Genomic DNA, 21,481 nt, shown 5'->3' on the forward strand with positions numbered 1-21,481 from the left:
TCTACTTGTCTTTGTCTCTCACAGACTAATAAAAAATAAAACCCAGGACTTACATGGAATTTCTTAAAGTTTTTCAAAGAACTGTATAATGATCTCATTTGATTCTCACAATTATCCTGGAAAGGAGGTACTATTATTAATTGTCTTTTACAGATAAAGAAACTGAGGAAAATAGGGTTAAATGACTTGCCCAGAATCACACAGCTAGTAAGTGTATGGGACCAGATTTGAACTTGGGTCTCCGCCACTCTATCTTCTATCAAACACTTTAACTTCTGCATCACCTTTGCCTCCAACACAGTGCCAAGCAAAGAGAAGGAACTCAATAACTACTTGCTTAATGGATAGAGGGATGAATGGTTCTGAATACATTCTTACTGATTGGTTGATGGCTGGCTGGTTGCCTGGGTGAACATTTGAATGAATCTAGATAAAGTCTTTAATATTATTTCTCCAGGTATACATCTTCCTGAGTTAGATTATTTCCACATTTGCAGACCTATGGGTCTCTTGAATGTTTTATTGAGCGCAAGATTTATTACTCTTACTCCACCTTTTCTCTCAAAAGCTTTGATTCTGTCTTTAAACTAACCATAGAAACCTAATGGATGTTATTCTCACCCCTTAACTTGAAAAATGTGTTCAATGAGAAAAAAACACAATGGAGTTCCTTCAGGTGCAAAATTAACCAGAATGTGATTATTTTAAGATAAGTTCCCTAGCTCAGCAGTCACGCCCTAGAGTTTTCAATGTTTTAAAGTACATGCCAGATGTCTATTCTCTTCGAGTGAGTATAACTGAAGTAATTCAGTCCCATTAAGTCCAAGACATGCAAATAACTGGAGTCAGTAGAGCAAAAAGTTATCTCATATGAACACTATTCATATCCATTCAAACCTTTTGCCCTTGTTGAGCCTTTCTTGAAATTTTGTTTTTTATTATTTTGTTGTTCCTTAGTCCTTTCAGTCCTGTCTGAGTCTTCATGACCCCATTTGGGGTTTTCTTGGCAAAAATACTGGAATGGTTTGCCATTTCCTTCTCTAGATCATCTTACAGATGAAGAACAAGAAGCAAACAGGTTTAAGTGACTTGCCTCAGGTCACACACCTAGTGTTTGAGACTGGATTTGAACTCAATTCTTCCTGACACCAGCCTTGGCACTGTATGCTCCAGGTCAAGTTCCAATTGATCTAAGATTCTCCCAGTTATTAGAGCTCTCTCCTTTTTCATACTTCATATTTCTTTACCCATATATGTCCATCTACCTCCCCTGAAGCAGGTGGAATGGAAGCTCCTCACCTTGCCCTGGAGCCATGCACACATTCACTCTTTGGTAGATGGTTGTTAAGTTCTCCCCAATCACTCTGCCACCATTTTAGTGCAAGTACAACGTCTACCTGAATGACCTAATGACTGCAAGAACTCCTATATGCTTGCAGTCTCTTCTCTATCTAATCCACCCAACACACAGAGGCTGGATAAATCTACCAAAATTCCATTTTTGAGGTCATATCCCACTGAAGACCAGAAACCTTCAATGGTTCCATTTCACCAATGGGATAAAGATCAAACTCCTCAGTATGAAATATCAAACAAAGCTCTTCATATTTTGGTTCCAAGCTAACTCTCCAATCTCCTCTCCACACAATCCCTTCAACACCACCATATAGATATTTTCACAGTCTTCTGAATATCCTAAGGGCATTCTGAACTCTAAACCTTTGCTCATCTACCAAGAAAACCCTTTATTCTCTCTAACCTTCTATACCCTGTTCATCCTTCAAGAATTAGTTTATATCCCATTTCTTCCACAAAGGCATCCCTGAGACAGTCCAACTCTCACAATCTTCCCCTTTTCTGACCAGATATAACCCTTAGCTACCTGCATTGAATTGGTTCCTATTTCATGCATTTGTGCCAGAGTGTCTTCCATCAACTCTAGGACTTAGAAGGGAGTCCTAGAACATCCTAACCGATGGTTCTTCATCCCTTTGGAAGTCTGAGTTAGTCGATGGACCTTTCTCAGAAGAATGTTTTGTTGTGATATTTATATTTAAGGGGAGTGACACAACTCAAAGGTTAATAAAAATTAAAATGTTCTTTTTTCCCAACCAAGTACCCAGACCTCCCTCAAAACTGCTTTTTGAGCCTATTTTTTTTAAAAAGGTCCTTATCTAGTTCAGTGCTTTAATTTTTTTAGACTTCCCCCCTCCTAGCAGGCACAGCAACTTTCTAGAGAGATATGTTGGTATGGACCTGATACTGGATATTCACAATGGACCCTACCTCCTAACACCCCCCAACCCCTCCACCCACCCCCTACATATATACCTCATCAGAACTCAAGAGAGTTGTCCTAATACTTTGAGGCCAGCTGAAAGAAGAAGTACAATGTTTAGAAATTGTTCTTTTAGTTTCCCTATGGATTTTTGACTCTCAGCAGCCAATTAAAAGTGTTATTGTGACCAATAGGAAATAGAGCCTCTCTGAGCCTGCTGGGATTCCCTTTCTCCCTCTGGACCCCAAGGGCTTTATTTATTTTTAAAAATTTTATCTTCTGTCTAATTATCAATTCTAAGACTGGAAAAACAGTAAGAGCTAGACAATTGGGATCAAGTGACATATCCAGTGTCACACAAGAAAGTATCTGAGACCAAATTTGAACCCAAATCTTCTCATCTCTAGGTCTGTCAGTGCATCCATTCTGCTACTTGACTGCCCTGTAGGTCCCAAGTTATCAGCTCGAGGTCTCTGAGGTTAACTTATGTCAGAGGTAGGTCCTCCTCTTGTTTGTATTTTCTTTGGCCTTTCAAGGTCTTGAAAGGCAACTGATATCTTCTTCCTTATTGTCAAGATTATCAGTTACTAAAATAGAACAGAATCTATGATTTTTTATTCCCAGTTCAATATTAATATCAATTGTACTACATTATTTTACCTCTCCAACTTGAGAATAAACTTCTTGAGGTCAGAGACTGTTGCATTTTCTTGTACTCCCCCTTTCTTATTTAATATGTATTAAGAGTACATAGTAGGGGGGCAGCTGGGTGGCTCAGTGGATTGAGAGCCAGGTCTAGAATCGAGAGGTCCTAGGTTCAAATCTGGCCTCAGACACTTCCCAGCTGTGTGACCCTGGGCAAGTCACTCCACCCCCATTGCCTAGCCCTTACCACTCTTCTGCCTTGGAGCCAATACACAGTATTGACCCCAAGATAGAAGGTAAGGGTTTTAAAAAAAGAGTATATAGTAGGCAATTAACCACTATTTGGTAAATGGGCAAATGAATTAATAAAATTTTAATAGTGGTTCTCAATATTTTTGTCAACCCTGACAGAGCATATGATGCCTCTCCTAACAGAGAACTGATGGCCTCAAAGTGCAGAATAAGGCACATATTTTTTTAAATTTTTCATTAAAAAATTTTTATTTGGTCAATTTCAAACATTATTCCTTGGTTACAAAAATCATATTCTATTCCTTCCTCCCCTCCCCCCACCCTTCCTGTAGCCGATACACAATTCCAGTGGGTATTACATGTGTCCTTGATCAGAACTTATTTCCATGCTACTGATATTTGCACCAGGATGTTCATTTAGAGTCTACATCCCCAATCATATCCCCTCGATCCATGTGATCAAGCTGTTGTTTTTCTTCTGTGTTTCTGCTCCCACAGTTTTTCCTCTGACTGTGAATAGTGGTTTTTCTCATAGATTCCTCAAAGTTGTTCAGGATCACTGCATTGCCACTAATGGAGAAGTCCATTACCTTCGATTGTACCACAGTGTATCAGTCTCTGTGCACAGTGTTTTCCTGGTTCTGCTCATTTTGCTCTGCATCACTTCCTGGAGGTTGTTCCAGTTCTAAGGTACACATTTTTAGATGTGGCCAAGCTTGGGAATTTGGTCTGCATGACTATACATAATTATTACAAAGGTTTTCTTTTTCTTTTTTCTTTTTCCCCAGGTGGGATGGGGTGAGAGTGAGAGGTAGCTGATTTTTTGTTCATTTTTTAAAGTAAAATTTAATTGAAAAAAATACTATATGCCAAAGGAGTAATCAACTAATGGTACAAATGTTAGATACTCCAATCACTGCAGGTGATTTTTTTTTATTTAGAGGAAGAAGAAGGTTTGATGTCTCTCAAATGACTCTATTTGTGCAGATATCTACTCTATGCAGTTAACATGGACCCTTATGTTCGGTGTTCTTTGTACAAGATTACACAATGTATATGTTTTGATAAATGGTTTGTTAGAAATCATTTGACTGTCAGCATTTAGGAATATAAATGCTCATAATTTGGTATAAAAGGGATTGAATTAGGGAAAGAAAAGAAGGATGATCTTCCATGTCTTGTTAGTAGCATGTTACCATATTATATTGTGGTTGTTCAGTCATTTTCAGTCATGCTTGACTCTTCATGACCCCATTTGGGATTTTCTTGGCAGATATTAGAGTGGCTTGCCATTTCCTTCTTCAGCTCATTTAAAAGATAAGGAAACTGAGGCAAACAGAGTTAAGCAACTTAGCCATGGTGACACAGATAGTAAGTGTCTGAAGCCAAATTTGAACTCAGGAAGATGGGTCTTCCTGTCTTCAGACCCAGTGGTCTATCCACTGCCCCACCTGTCTGCCACCACCATATTACAGACACACTTATAGGAATGACTTTTGTGGCTTAACCCATCAGAACAATGTAGTGAAAAGAACATTGGCCTTGTAAATTGGGAGGGCTCTAAACCAGCTGTGTGACCTTTGCCAGGTTATTTAACTTCTTTGGGGGAATCAGTTTCCTCTTATCTTAAATTAGTGAGTTGGTTTAGGTGACCAATAAAGTCTCTTCTAGTTCTAATATTCTCCAATTACATATTTCACCATTTCAAATGTTAATAAGCCATCTCATTACCTTTTTTTCTCTAATTTCCAACCTAGCATTAAACAGAATGACTATTCTCTGGTTCTCTTCTTTCAGAGATGTTTTCATGAGGGCCAGAGAGGCTAAGTAGGTTAAATTTTTCTTTTTTTTAAGTATTTGTTTGCTACATTTAAATACCCAATTATTTCCCTTCCTCTCTCCCCTCCCAATATTAGAGAAAACATCAGTTGACAAAAATATATATATATACATATATATATATATAAAACACTATGTTTTACTTATTTCTATTTATCAGTTCTTTCTCTGAAGGTAAACAAAAGTCATTCTTCATATATTTAAGAAATGAGACCTTTATCAAAGAATTGTCTTATAAGAAATTATTCCTAGTTTGTTGCTTCCCTTCTAACCTTGTCTGCATTGGTTTTGTTTGTACAAAACCTTTTAAATTTAATATCAAAATTATTCATTTTATATCTTGTAATATTCTCTTTCTCTTATTTGGTCACAAATTCTTCCCTTCTCCATATATCTGACAGGTAAGGTACACTTTGTTGCTCTGATTTACTTATAATATCACTCTTTAAATCATATGCTCATTTTTATCTTATCTTGGTATAGGGGGTGAGATATTGATCTAAACCTAATTTTTGCCATACTGTTCTCCAATTTTCCCAGCAGTTTTAGTCAAATGGTGAGTTCTTATCCCCAAAGCTGGGGTCTTTGGGTTTATCAGACACTAGATTGCTGAGGCCAATTACCCCTAGTCTATTCCATTGATCCACCCTTTCATTTCTTAGTCAGTAGCAGATTGTTTTAATGACCACTGCTTTAAAGTACAATTTAAGATCTGGTACTGTTAGGTCAAGTCATTCTTCAAATAATATTTCTCTTCTATATGTAATTTTCACCTGATTCTATTCATTTCCACCTTCATAATTTCATGTAGTCTTTCCATGGTTTTTCCAAAATTAACCATTTCAACATTTCTTATAGTGTAGTAGTATCCCATGACAATTATATGCCACAATTTGTTCAGCCATTTCCCAATTGACAGGCATCCTTTTAATTTCCAGTTCTTTTCTACTACAAAGAGAGCTTTCACAAGTATTTCAGAAAATATAGGTTCTTTTACATTTTTCTTGATTACTTTAGGAAATAAACCTAATAAACCTCGTAATGTATTAATGGGTCAAAAGTTATACACAGTTTTATAACTTTTTGAGTATAATTCCAGATTGTTTTCCAAAAGAGTTGAATCAGATTCACAGTTCCACCAACAGTGTATTAGTGCCCCCATTTTTAACATTCTCTCCAACATTTGTTATTCTGCCTTTTTATCATTTGAACTAATTTTGTAAAATCATAAGTGTGTTTATTAGTCAACTACTATCTGCCAGGCATGATTTTCAAATAGCCAACTGCCATGTGATGATTTCTGGTGATTCTTTTAGTAAACAATTTAAAAAGCTGAAGAACTTTGAAGTTCTATGGTGCCATAGAGCTGCCTGAATTCAAATCTGACCCCAGATACTTACTAGCGGGTGATTCTAGGCAAGCCACTTAACCCTATTTGCCTCAGTATCTTCATCTGTAAAATGAGCTGGAGAAGGAAATAGCAAACCACTCCAGTATCTCTGCCAAGAAAACCCTCAGTGGGGTCATGAAGAGTCAGACATGACTGAACAAGAACAATAAGACCTTTAAAGAAATATTATATATATATACATATATATATATATATATATATATATATATATATATATATACTTTCTAATTGTGTTGAGCTGAAAATTAAAAAAAATCACCCTCTTTATTAGCAAAAATGATAATGACCATGTAATAGTCTGGCTTTTAGCTTTGCAGAGCACTTTACAGATTTTATCTTTTTTATCTTCATAACAACCCTGGGAGGTAGGTGTTATTGTTATTCCCATTATACAGATGAGGAAACTGAGACTGATGTCAGTTAAAAGACATTCCCAGGGTGACAGTCACACAGCTAAAAAGAAACAATCTGCACAGTCATGTTCCATGTAACTCAGCCTTCTTGTACTCTTCCAGTATTTTTCAAAAGAGTCTAATTTCTTTCAGTTTGCCAAGATCATGACTCTCATTTAGGTGATAGAAAGTCTCCTTGGAGCATATTCCAAAGGGCTCTTTACTACCTCAGAAGGACCCAAATATACACCAGCTGCTCAAGTTGGCAAGATGCCAGGTAGAAAAGGCTTCTTAGCTTGCTTACGTTAGGAAAGAATTCCTGAGAAGGCACATGCCAACTTGGCTGAATTAGTAAACAGTCTTAAGAATTTATAATATTCAACATTATTAAGTGCTTATTATATGCTAGCTGTGAAGGACTCAAATAATGACTGATCCGGTCTCAAAGTACACTGTAGAGCCCTATCTACCAAAACTGCAATCAATGAGCCCCCACCAAAGTGCTTGCCTTCAACAATTAGCAGAGCTATAAGATTCAAAGTAAAGGTATTTAATTATAAAGTGTTGGTTGGTCTTTTCATAATGAAATAGCATGGTAATGAAGGGAAGAAGGAAACATTTCCCAACAAATGTAGGACATACTCTATCACAAGTCACTGTGGGAAAAGTGGGTTCAGATAAAGGAACATTCATAGGAAGGCACAGAATTGTAAAATATATGATTTGTATAAAATGATGAAATGGACTAGATGTTTTCCTTAGTTCTAACATCCTGAGAGATTATAAGTTTAACTATAAATTATGTAGTTATATTTATATAGTTAACGTACTTTCTTCTTCCCCATTATGGTTGCCATGCCCATTACTACTACTTTTCCCCTGTCCCCAAACTAGGATTTGTTCCAATCAGCACAATATTCTCAATCCCTAAACCTCCTTTGGAAATTTTCCAGTCCTGGCTCCCATTCCCTCAGCTTGGCGAACGACTGGTAAATCTGATAAGCTTGTTAACTATAAGTTGTTAATGAACAATAATGAGTTTGCATTCTGGTGATTTTTGGGAAAAATCACAGCATGCCTCTTAATTGGTTATGTGGTAGTTGTTGGAATAGGTAGGGCAGGTGGAAGAGACTTTGGGGATGGGCGGGGAACCTTCTGGCAATGTTCAGACTACATTACTGATGACAATTGCTAATGTGCCCTGGAGTAAAACAAGTCTAATTGGACAAACCATGGCTTTTCAAATGTTCAAGCTAAACTTTTCTCTGAAGAAGGAATGTGAGAACTGTGATGGGAATTTTAGGAAAGGGAAAAGGGCTTATACACAAGGGAAAAATCACATTTAGATAACTTGAGTTTTATTAACCGAGAAGGGGTAGATCTTGGGAAAGGAATAAGGGAAAGGATAGCCTCTGACTTTTTACTCACTGTATTTGATTAGCTAAGCTTACACTGTCTAATTATCTTAACTAAGGACTATTAAGAATAAATCCCACAGTAAACCCAGAATCTCACACACAGAGAGTCAGTGGTTGGGCAGATATCAGGAATTCAAGTTGTGGTGTCCTCAGATGGTCCAGCAAGGTAGAGGTCTTTCCCCCAGTCAATCTGTCCACCAGGAAGACTGGTGATTTTCCTTTCACCCTCAGCCAGTTGATCCTCAAAGGCCAGTTGCTTGATAGGTGGTTTGTTCAGGGAGTCTCAGCTACACATCTTCCTTCTTCACTTTCAGCTCCAGACTAAGTCAGTTGGAAAACTGCCCCTTTGGAACTCTGACCCAACCAGCTCATATACGATTCTAAGTCTCAAGACCTGCCAATCATTCTTGCAGCTTCTACCTTCCCTTGCTACAGAACTCAATTAAAAAAAATGGCTTTTTACTGGAAATTTTTAAAGAGATCAAAATAGAAGCAAAACCTGGAAGCTATGCTAATAAAACATACACATATATGTATACACATATATATTAGTATATATATATTAGTGTATATATATATATACATATATATATATATAGTGGTTTTCCTTACAACAACCCTGGGAGAAAGATAGTTCATTTTTCAGTTAAGCAAACTAGATTTAAGAGAATTTAAGTAACATGCCAATCATCACACAGCAAGGCACTGACAGAGCAGGTAATTGAACTCAGGTCTGTGCATTCTAAGGTATTCCATTAAATCATGCTACTTTCTTTTTGGGAAGCTAGATGATACAGTGGATAGAGTGCCAGGTCTGGAGTCAGAAAGACCTGAGTTCAAATTTGATCTCAGACATTTAATAGCTATGTGACCTCAGGCAAGTCATTTTTTAAACCCCGTTTGCTTCAGTTTCCTCATCTGTAAAATGAGTCAGAAAAGGAAATGGCAAACCATTCCAGTCTCTTTGCCAAGAAAATCACAGAAAGTTGGACACAACTGAACAACAAATGCTACTTTCTCATTTTTTCTTACATTGCTTTACTTTCTCCAACACTAACTGGGAAACCCACTGCTATGACCATAAGAAAATGTGGGATAGGAGGTTCAGTAGAACCAGTTATCATCTCAGTTCTTCAACTAACTGACTATGTGACCTTGGATGAAATCCTTCATCTCTCTGAACCTCAAGTCACTTTCCCAAAGAGATGACTAATGTCCAAATCCCTATCCAATTCTGACATGCTAAGATAAGCTACTAAAGAATGAATAAACAAATGAGTGAACAAGCATTTATTAAGTCCTTACTTTGTTTTAAAATATCTTAAATGAAGGAGCAGAACCAGGAGAACATTATTTACAGAGACGGATACACCGTGGCGCAATTGAATGTAATGGACTTCTCTACTAGCAGCAATGCAATGACCCAGGACAATTTGGGGGGACTTATGAGAAAGAAGCTATCCACATCCAGAGAAAGAACTGTGGGAGTAGAAACACAGAAGAAAAACAACTGCTTGATCACATGGTTCAATAGGGAAATGATTGGGGATATAGACTCTAAGTGATCACCCTAGTGCAATTAACAATAATGTGGAAATAAGTCTTATCAATGACACATGTAAAACCCAGTGGAATTGCTCATTGGCTATGGGAGGGGGTAGGAGGAGGGGAGGGAAAGAACATGAATCATGGAACCATGGAAAAATACTCTAAATTAACTAATTGAATAAAATTTTTAAATTCAAAAAATAAAATGAAATATCTTAAATGGGGGCAGCTGGGTGGCTCAGTGGATTGAGAGCGAGGATCAGATATGAGAGGTTCTGGGTTCAGGTCTGGCCTCTGACACTTCTAACTTGTGTGACCCTGGGCTAGTCACATAACCCACATTGCCTACCCCTTACCACTCTTCTGCCTTGGAACCTCTACAAAGTATTGAATATATATGTATATATATTCAATACTTTGTAGATATATATATATATATATATATATAAAAGACAAAAATGATACTGACTAATTTATTGATGTAGAAATGATACTTTTTAAATCTGGGGGTAAGAACCCACAAAAATTACATTTAATCAGAATGAACTTGTTTTCTCCTTTTTAACTTCCTCTGGCCCTGTAAGAGGTAAGAAAAACCTACTTTTAAAAGTTTCAGAACAGTTGGTAAGAGATTATGATTCTCCTCTCAGAAAGATTAATAGGAAACATACTAAGGAAGAAAATTCAAAGGCCCATTCTGGGCTTCCTGTGTTCTGGATCTTCTAACATGTCAATGGACCGTTACAAAAAGGATTAACTATTAGAATTGTCTGACTGACGGGCAACATTCAGATACTTCTTTATCCCCAGCCAGAAAGTTCCAGGTGCCCAGCATCCTAATGTGGGTTCTTTCAGCCTGTGAGGCCATGATCTGCATGCTAACCACCCAGCCCCATTGTTTCCCAACTTTAAGCCAGGGGCCCTAACAACTGCTGATTTTCTCCCTAATTGTATTTTAAATGGTTAGGACAAAACCCAGTCGCAATTGGGACGCAGACCACACTCTTCAGGAACTTACATCTATTTAAAGACTTGAGAAAAGTACTTTTATTACATCCTACACATCCCCCAATGGATTCTGCCTTTTTTTGTTGATGTTACATCTTTGTTTCTTCCTTTCCTAAAAGCTTACATTTTTCTGCTGGGAAAATGTGTCTGGATGCTTTACATTTCAGGATGGCTTCAATTCCTCTTGGCACCTTCCTTGCTACCCAACATACATTTACTCTCTTTCTCCTAATACATCTCACTTAACTGGAGGTAATTAGTCTAGTCTTTTGTCAACTATTCAGAACAAAATCAAGACAGAAATTGAGTAAAAAGGGTAGTTGAATAAATGCCACAAAGCTCATGGACTCTCCTCATAACAAATTTTCAGGCATGGCATTCAAAACTTACATATTCTTACCTTAAATGCAATTATGAGAAAGTTGGCTGTTTTGATTGCAAGTTCATGGGAGATTAGAAACAAATATAGAACCCAGGGCTTCTTTTCACCTTTTAGCTCCTAGAAATGCCATGCTGGAGGAATTCAGTGCATTAGCATTCTTTCAAAATCATAGCTCACAAGCCCCTCTCCCCCTAATGGTTTTGCTTTTACCAATTGGCCAGAGGGCACATTAATATGATATAAGATGTTTCATCAAACTGCATCCCAAAGAAAGTGATAAGAAAAGGTCCTTTCACTTAAAAGGGGGTAATTTATATCCTACAGGTTATCAAATAACCAAGGGGTAGGACCAAGGAACACATTTTAATTATTTTCTATGAATCCTCTATATAGCATGTTTTACATGTGTATGTACACACATACACACATTGTCTTGTATGTTGTCTCCTCCATTAAACGGTAAACTCTTTAGGGGCCAAGGGTTATCCTTTGCCTCTTCTTGTATCCCCAGAGTTTAGCACCTGACAATAATCTACAGAGAGATGATATTTGAATCCATTGGAGTGGATGAGATCACCAAGTGAAACAGTAGAGAAGAGAGAGCCCAGGACAAAGCCTTGGGGGATATCCAATAATCATGAAATATGACATGTTTAAAGATACAGCCAAGTAGACAAGAGAGAGCAGTGTCACTAAAACCTAGAGTATTGAGAAGAAGGTGACTGATTGGCAAAGGCTACACAAGGGTCAAGAAGGATGAGAATTGAGAAAAGGCTGTTCGATTCAACAATTAAGATATCATTCGTGACTTTGGAGAGGACAGTTTCAGTTGAATGATGTGGTTGGAAGCCTGACTTCAGAGAATTAAAAAGAGGCTGAGAGGAAAGGAAGGAAGGAAGCAGTATGTTATAATGAAGTCAGGAAATTAAAGTTCTTTTCCTAATGAAAAAAATTCTGCCATTAAATTGGAAATATCTTATAACCTCCCTGGGCCTCTGTTGCCTCATCTGTACAATAAGTGTGGGTTCATCTAGATGAGACCTAAAATCTTTTCTAGCTGTCACATTCTCTGGCTTTATGATATGGGATCACATCCATCTCGGAGGCAGGACCAAGATTAGGATTAACACCTCCTTATCTAAAGTGATTGAGGGGGCCCTGGAGGATGGCCTTGAACCAAGTCTTCCTCATCTCCACTATCTCTTCAAATTTCCCATCACTAAGCTATTTCTTATTGAGTAGTAACTTTGAACAAATTAGACTTTGGAACTGAATTTAGGCATTTATTATTTATTCTGTCTATTTTTACTGAGCACCTCCTTCATGAAAATCATTCCAAGGATTATGAAAACACAATTTCCATCTTTAAGGATTTTCAATCTAGTAGGAAAATTTATATTAGGGATAGGTACATATTAATCAGATCCAGTCCCTATGAGGCCCAGGATGTATACTCTTGGGCTACATGCTGACCCTGTTTCCCCTATCTCTGTCAGAGGTAACCCAGAGCCCTACTCCACTCTGACCTTTAAAATTCATTTCCCTCTTCTGGGACAGATGCTGGCACTAAAGAAAAAGTGCCAGGCTGAAGAGTGTGTGAAATTGATCACCTCAATGGGGGAGGGGTGCCAGGAGTTTGGAATCTGGAGGAGGAGAAGACTCAGGCTGGTAGAGGAGTTGGTCATTCTTGGTCTCGAGAAGCCAAAGACAGAAGGTGGGAAAAAGACTTTCTCCTGAGGGTTACCCACTTTTCCTGCTGGTGACTGGAAATCCTTCCCCCCCCAACATTTCCCAATTGATGGGGCTTTCTGAAGAGAAACCTGAGCAGACTTTACCTCAACTCCTGTTGCCCAGGGGTGAGTCAACCTGACTTTCTCTCAGGGGACTCAGGCTGCCAAGGCCTGAGTTCCCCCCAAATGTGAGGAGGAAAAGGGTTTTAGATAAAGGGACCCCCTTTTCCCAACATTCCTTTCCCATTCTTCCCTGCCTGTTATTCCTTTTGTATTACCTGGTTGAACTGATATTAAAATAGTTATGTGTTCCCCAAGCTGAGTGTGAGTGAACAGATCAAGGGGAGACTCTTTGGTCTCAAGTAGTGGAGGGGGGACAAGAGGGACAAGAGTGAATTGGGGAGAGCAGCTTTAGCTAAGGAGGCAAGGCAGAAGGGGGAAAATCTTCAAACCCCCTCTCCTCTCTCTGAGCCAACCCTAAACATCAGCTGTCTCCATTGAACCCTCTGAAATGGAAGGTTCTTCACTCTTCCCCTTCTCAATACTGAAGAGCTGAACCCCTCCATCACAAATTAATGGCCCATTATAATACACTTCAAAACAGTCATCAGTCAAAGACCATCTGCCTTGCAATTGCTATCCTAGGTCCTGAAGGATGCCATCTGTCCTGCTGATTTGATTACCAGACCCCAGGTACCACATGGCCTTTCCATCTGCCATGAAACTGAGCCCTCTGAAGAATCTATTCCCCCAATTAGAATGGAGCTCCTTGAACGTAAGGTCTATCTTGCTTTCTCTTTGTTTGCCCAATGCTTAGCACAAAGTAAGCACTTTTAATAAATGCCTTTTTTACTCCATCAGCTTATCACATTTTTTCTTTTGTCCCCCTTTGCCCAGCATCAGAAAGTAGGACCATGAAGGAATAAGATATAAACCATTTAAGTGTCATGGGATAAGATAATTTAGAGAATGAGTTTCCTTCAAGGAGCTGGAAGAGTTGTTGCAGTTGATATTCCTCAATTGTCAGTGGACCAAATGAGTATCTATGTGTAAAAAGAAATGAATTTCCAAGGGAGGTGGAGAGGATTTGAAAATGAACTTTACCCAGGCTACAATGTCATCTATAGTCAACCTTATCTCAATTTATTGAGCATCTATTTCTAGAAATAGGCTAGGCCATGAGAACTTAGAAATAAGATAAAACATTCAAAGATTCTATGTAATATATGACTCTGTGGAGTAAGTCTTCAGACAGATCCCTCAGACCTTCCCTTTTGAAAAGGCCCACTGTGAATGAGTTATGTGGGACAGATAACTATGTAGTGTTGCTCTTTTCCTTCCTATTGCAGAAATGGCCATGGAAGAAATTTTCCTTCAAAGAAGAGGAGGAATAGAAACTGCTTCCACTCTTTTTTTGAACCTTTACTATTGAAAGCCCATCCAGGGGTCTCTCAAAACCAAGGGTCCCTTCTGTAAAGGTGTGATGATTTATATGAATGATGAGATGGGAGATGACTTTGTGCTCAGGCATCAACAAGCTGTTCTGCCAGGCATAGAGCTTGTGTTTATTATATAGCTTCATGAGTACATGCTTTTCTGGCATACAATCATTTTTCAACATACATGTAGGTAATTAGATATGTCATACATTAACAAATTGCTTAATCAACATTCTATGATCATTTACCATGTTTCTACAACAGAGAAATTCATATTCAAGATAAATGACATAGACAGGGTGATCCAGAGGTTAGTTCCCCCTGACCTATGGGATGACCAGCTAAGAGAATCATTGTTGTTTTTGATCAGCTTTCACAATAAATCACAATTACTTAGGAGATGGGTAACAAAACCATTTCATAGCTAGGTACAGGGTCAAAGGGTAACTTAAGGCAGATCAGAATCAGGAATTTTCCTCAGTTTTCAAGTTATATTTTTCTTGTGTTGCATCAAAGCACCTTAACAATGGTTGCCTGGTTATTGTCCACAAATGGATCCAGTGGAGTGTGTCAGTAGCTTGTGCTTTAGAGGAGTGTTTGATGTGCCTGTGTGTTTGGCTTACAGTGGGTGTGGGGCATCTAAGTGTAGCTCTGTTGAGAGGGAAAATGGAGGGGAAATGGGTAATGATCTTTGGGTTTTAATTCTGTGAATGTAATCTTTTGGGGGTAATAATCTGGGATGAATAAAGTGGGATATATGATGTTAACCCTATAAGTATTTGCTCTCATAATATTTCTCCTGCACTGGGGAGAGAACAATAGTCATATAAATTTCTTTTGTAAGGGAAGTTAGTGGGAGAAATCACATGGGGGGGGGTGAGTGGGTGCCTCATCTTTTCTGAAGGCTGCCCTGCAGCCTTCATTCCCCAACTGCAACTCTGTCAGACAGCATAGGCATGATGGCTCTCCACACTTTACCTTCTGTCTCAATATCAGATCTAATACAGAAAGAGAAGCAAGGGCTAGGCAATCAGAGTTACACCGCTAGGAAGTGGTTGAGGTCATATTTTAACACAGAACCTCCCAAATATAGGTTTGGTGCTCTGTCCACTGTGCTACACAGTTGTTCCCTGCTTCCACTTTTAACCACATAGATCAGAGAAGAGAGATTAAATATTCTGGCCATGGAAAAGTTGATGATCAGAGTTGTTGACTTAGAATAATCAATAGTGTCAGAACCAAGACAGGCTAGCAGAGGCTGTATGCCTGAAGTATAAGGAAGATTAGCAGGAAAAGCACAGACTTGGCTATTAACTGAGGTCCTCAGCTCTTGGAAGCCACCCACCAGGATTCTCTAATCACAGAGAAAGTCTGAGACCATGCCTTTCTACTGGAGGCTTATGCTTGGAGGAGGTTGAGTCTCAAATAACTCTGGAAGGAGAGTGGAATAAACTTGTTTGGAAATGTGGGCTGACTGCTTTAGTTGAATCTATTTCTACCCTGGTTAAATAGTCCATCATTTTAATATTGTTCCTTCCTTGGGTCTGTTAGCATGAGGAATGACTGAATATCTAAGTCTGAATTAACTTCATAAGTTTATGTGTTTTTTATTAATTGATAGCAATTAAGCCAAAAGGAGGTAAATTATCAAGATTACCAACAGGAATCCAAGACTCTGAGTGTCCACTGGGGACAAGACCAGTGAACAACACAAGTAAATTATAAGACAGGAAAATACACAATTACTAAAGCTGTTCACTGCTTTCTGGAGGTTAGAATTAGAATCAATGTGTAGAAAAGTTGCAAGGGGAAAGTTTTTGGCTAGATATGTGAAAGAGTTCCTTAACCATCAGGCTCGCACAATGGAAATCTAGCTCTTGTCTCAAGATATAGACAACTGATTTGGGGAGAATAATGCCAGTGAAACATTAAAAAGCTTTCTTTCGATGAGGTTTTTCTCATGCATATATTAAGAGCATATAAGATTTGACAGGGATAATTTCATTCAGTGCTTGTTTAATTATCAATATTAAGTGATGCATAAAAGATATATGTGCTCATCAAAGGTGTTTACCACTGATGAATTCACTCTAGATGGTGAAGTCCTCCAGATGGGATTGCTTATGCCTTATATAAAGTCCCAGAATATCACAGAGATTCTTTAATGAGATCCACAGTTACTCAAACAGTATCAACCTAACCATCCACACAATGAAAATTAAGTGGATGAAGAGTGTCCTGATAATGATATACTTTCGGTCAGGCAGTCTATCAGTCTATCTTGGTGTAAGATTAAAATTAACATCCAATAACTCCAAGTGTTATATTTTATGTTTTATTAATAATCACTTGAAGTAGAGGAAAACTATAACCTGAGTAAAGACAAGTTTGCTGGACTGCAAAAGTGGGAAAAGAAAGCACAGAGGGATGTGATCACAGAAACTTATCTTCAAAATGTAAGGACGTAATATGAGGAAGAAAGTGGGATTTTGGGAAATGAAGTCCTGGGTTACAAAATTCTAATTACACAATCTCCTCTGTGATTCCCATGAAAAATGAGCAAGTAGAAATATCCCATATTTACATGCCTAGTTTTCCCATGGAATCAGAACACATAACCAACTTATAACTATAAAGATTTTTAACTAAAAGTATATACAGTATTGCAGTCTCTAAGGGGAAATTACAATAATTGGGGATAAGAAAACTAAAAGAGAAAAAGAACAAAACCAATGATTGCCACTTTGACAAAAAACCAACTTGGGGGAAATCCCCTTTGGCATAAGAGTGTATATTCAAAACAAATGCTTTCAACCCCCCCCCCCCCAGTTTAATTTTACTACATTCCAAAGTTCATTCTGGATCTCTTGGTGCAGTGTGTGGTCTCTTCAGGCATCTTCATGGCACCTTGCCCAAACAGTTCACTTTCTAGATTTGGGGAGGTAGCAAGTTTCTTATCCTAAAATTGCTCTTAAAATAATTTAAATTTTGCATTATAGTATAATAATACAACCCCCCCTGAGGAGGGTGTTGGCAAACACATGTATCACTCAGGGATACATGGCTAAGTTATGAGGTATATGAATAAATTTTAAAAGAAATCAAAAACATCAAAAAATCTAAATAAAAGAGAAAAAATAACTACTGAATGAAATATAAAACATCAAAGTCTTATGTGTAAAAATTCTAAGTAAGGAAAATTAAACCTACAACAGGTCCTTGAATCAGGGCCCAATTAAAGGGATTTTGTCGCACAACCCTGTAATGGCAATTGTGAACTTACCCAATCAGCAGCCAGGACTACAGAAAATTACCAAACTATGAAAGACAGTAAAAGGGACTAGATTTTGAAACAGACAGGAAATAGAATTCCTCAGTCTTATTTTATCTTTGCTGTCAGGAGAGGATGTTAGCCAAACTTCGGTACTTGTTGGAATGTGGCACAGGGAAGATCTGCGTCTGACGTATGTCAAACAGCCACAACCTCGAACTTCAAACAAGTTCAAATTCTATGTCTTGGCACAGAATCTCATCAATCCCATCAGGATTAGTTGGTCTCTTTGACCTTATGCTTGTTGTAACTGTGTAGGTTAACTGTGTGCTCCTTGGCACTATGCAGTGGCTCTTTTGCAATCCCTTATCCTGGAATCAGACACAATTATTAATCAAAGTCCCATAATATTAAACAATAAATTTTCATTAATTGATTAAACAATCGATTAAACAATGGCAGGTTTCCATAGTCTAAAGCTTTTGGGTTTGCATTGACATTTGGGCTAATGGACATTTTAAAAAATCAAAAAACCATTAATACTGGTAACATGTGTTTCGAGTACAAAAAATGAGAGGAAAAAAAGAAAACTCAAATACTGTATTGTACACACAAGGGAAAACAATAATGATTTTTTAAAATAAAAATATATAGTTCACATTCAGTAGCACACTGTGTCAGCCAAGTAGAGGAAGAATATAAAGGCTTCTCACCCCAAAATGAGACCCATTTCCTTTTTAACTTGGCCATGATCCACAGTATGAGTGCAAATGATTTTCACTAAGTAACAGCTTTATAAAACAGTAGCACAACAGGTAATGCACATTCAAAGAAATACCAAAAACCCCCAAATCACAAGAGTACATTTAATGACAATAGCAAATAAACCCACTATTATTAGGATTCACATGAATCTATAGCCACATCCTGTGTGACATTTAAAAGAAACCATGAAGCTCATGGATACTGGCCACAATTTCTATAGATCTAGCCAATCTTTCAACCTCGGTGAAGATATTTCTAACAAAGCCTATTACTGCCATCATTCCAAAATGTGGCAGGAGAGCCCAGAAAAACACAAACCTCTGTACTTCCCAGTTCCCAGATGAGATTATAACCCATTACAGGGTAACCAAACCCTTTGAGAAATCTCCCTCCTCTGGTATGAGACTGTAACAGCATAAAAGGCATGTCTTTAAATGTCCCATTCATTGCAATGTGGAAGTGATAAAAAATAGCCATGAATGGATATTTCTTCATACTTTTCTTCCTCTATCAAGGGATTCCTCCTTCCTGGGAAAGTGGGGTAAAGTGTTCTCACAATCTGGAAAACTCTGCTTTATTTGATGGCAGAATCAGGCAGAAAGTATTCATTATTAAGACAGTAGAAGGGTAGAGAGTATTGGAAAAACACAAGATATGGAGGCTGCCCTTGAGAATATTACATAAAAACTACTTACTCAATATTAATCTACATTAACCTCCTTTTTCCTGAATTCATATTATTTCTGTAGTTTAGCATTTAGGATTTTCAGGCTATAAACTATCTTATACAAACCCTTCACTTAGCAGGTAAGGAAACAAAGAAGTGGTGTGATTTGTCCAGTCAGAAAACCCCTCCCTCCTCCCCTCTTGAATACTATGATTCTGAAAGTTTCCAGGGAAAGAGCTCTGGGCTCCTTATGAGCCAGTCATGCTAGGATTACACAATGAGTGAATTTTCTTTTGATTGTGGTCAATAGAGATCATTGACCTTTGCTTGAAAGGCAGGAGGACTGGTCCACATAACCCATATAACCTGGCCCATAAGCAATTTATACAATGCTTTTCTTTTAGTCTGAGACTCTTGTGGTCTTTGAATTTTAGGTTGATTTGTCTTTTCTTGCCATGATTAGTATGGAAAATTAGATCTATATTGCCAATCCTTTGAACCAAGGGCTGCTATAGGTACTCCAAGAGTATTTTCTAGGTACCATCAATAAGGATTCTTAAACTTTTTTGTTTCATAGACCCTTTTTGATACTTATGGGAAACCTTTGGACCCCTTCTCAGAATTACATTTTTTAATGTTTAAAATAAAATATAAAGGATTACAAAGGAAACCAATTATATTTAATTATAAGAAAATTAAGTTCATGAATCCCGTGTTAAGAATTTTGACTAAGCCAACATTCAATTTAGTCTTGTAAATGACCAAGGTTTAAATGTAAGAAGAAAAACATAGGCCTTTATAACTGGGAAACTTGGCAGTAAATTCAATTTGACCAAGGTCACACAACCAATAAATGATAAAACTATAATTTGCACTCAGGTCCTTGATTCCAAATTCTATTTTTTCTGACACATCATTCTGATGGGGATCCCCTTTTCAGGACTGAATGGTAGGATTGAAATACCCATTGATTGAAATCTACCCTTCTACACTACATATTCATTCCTCCTAAAGACCTTACATAGAGTTGTTAATTTAAGACTCTGATTTGGTCACCTAAGAAACTAAGGAGACATTCTCAAATATTATTTTAAAAATGAGTAGACAAAGTTGAAAACCCAGAGCAGTGATGGTGAACCTTTTAGAGACCAAGTGCCCAAACCACAACCCTCTCACTGTATGTGACCCCCCCTTACCTCAGACAGAGGAGGGAGGATGTGCTCCCATTAGGCTGCTGGGCTGAGGGGTGGGTGATGGGAGATGTGTGGAGAGGGAGAGAGGAGAAGCCCCCTCTAGCACATGTGCCATAGGTTTGCCAACACAGACCTAGAGCATTATTAGGTTTGAAATGATAAAAATCAGTGCATTTGAGGTCACAGGATCTGGTTTGGATAAGCCTTTTGACCCTTTTGGCCTCAGTTTCCTCAGCTCTAGAGTGAGAGGACTGAATTAAATGATGTGTTCTCCAAGGTCCCTTCTAGCTATGGATGCTATGCCTTTTTGGGGAGGTGTTTAGAATTAGGGTTAGACTCAAGGTTTCCTAGACATGATAGAGAGACAGTTTTCCCTTCTTTCCACAGAATGTCCCCTGTCACTCCCCTGCTCAACAAAAAGTGGATCTTCTTTTTCTTCTAGTTTAGCATTGTATTAGAAATAGATAATCTTAGAATATTTCTAGTTGCAGTAAATGTATTTGTGAAGTTGTAGTAAATGAAATACTCTGGCTTGTCTAGAGAGATACTAAGGGAAACCTGTGGGTGCCTAGTTATAATGGAGATAGAGATACTTTTGAGAGATAGAGAGATACTACTAGAGGGGATACTCTGGGGTTGCATATTGATCACTACTGATTGCTAATAGATCAAGATATTTCCTACCATCCACCCTTCACCTCCCAGTTTTCCACCCACACCCTCCTGCCTCCCTTCCCCTCCCCCCTGTTAGTCAGTCACCCTTCTAAGTAATTCAAAGTTTGAACTGTGAGGTTTAGAGAAGAAAAACTCCTTTATTTTCCTTTCTCAAGTAGGGGGGTTTATTGGGAAAGACAGGATGGAAGATGAAGTGAGAGGGATAGTCCCTAGTCTATAAGGAGGGTTAGGAGGATTTGGGGAAATGTTAGTCCTGTCACAGCTGTGACACAAAGTCTGTCAGGGAGATGGGAGAACAACTGTTTAATCTTTCTTCTTCCTTCAAACTCAAATCTCAAATTACAATCAGTTCTTCACACTCTAAGCCACCAACAAAAGTTAATTTTTTCTCAGCCCAACTCCAGAAGGCACCCCCGCTCCAAGGGTTCTTCAGCCTAGGACAGAAGCTATCAGGGGAACAGTTCAGAGCTTCTTCCCTCTTCAGCCTGGATTGACTCTCCAACTGTCTTTCCTGGGAACATTCTATTTGGAATGTTCACCTTGATTGACAGATGATGTCCCCAGCTTT

Source organism: Monodelphis domestica, chromosome 3 (genome assembly GCF_027887165.1).
Source record: "Monodelphis domestica isolate mMonDom1 chromosome 3, mMonDom1.pri, whole genome shotgun sequence".
NCBI lineage: Eukaryota > Metazoa > Chordata > Mammalia > Didelphimorphia > Didelphidae > Monodelphis > Monodelphis domestica.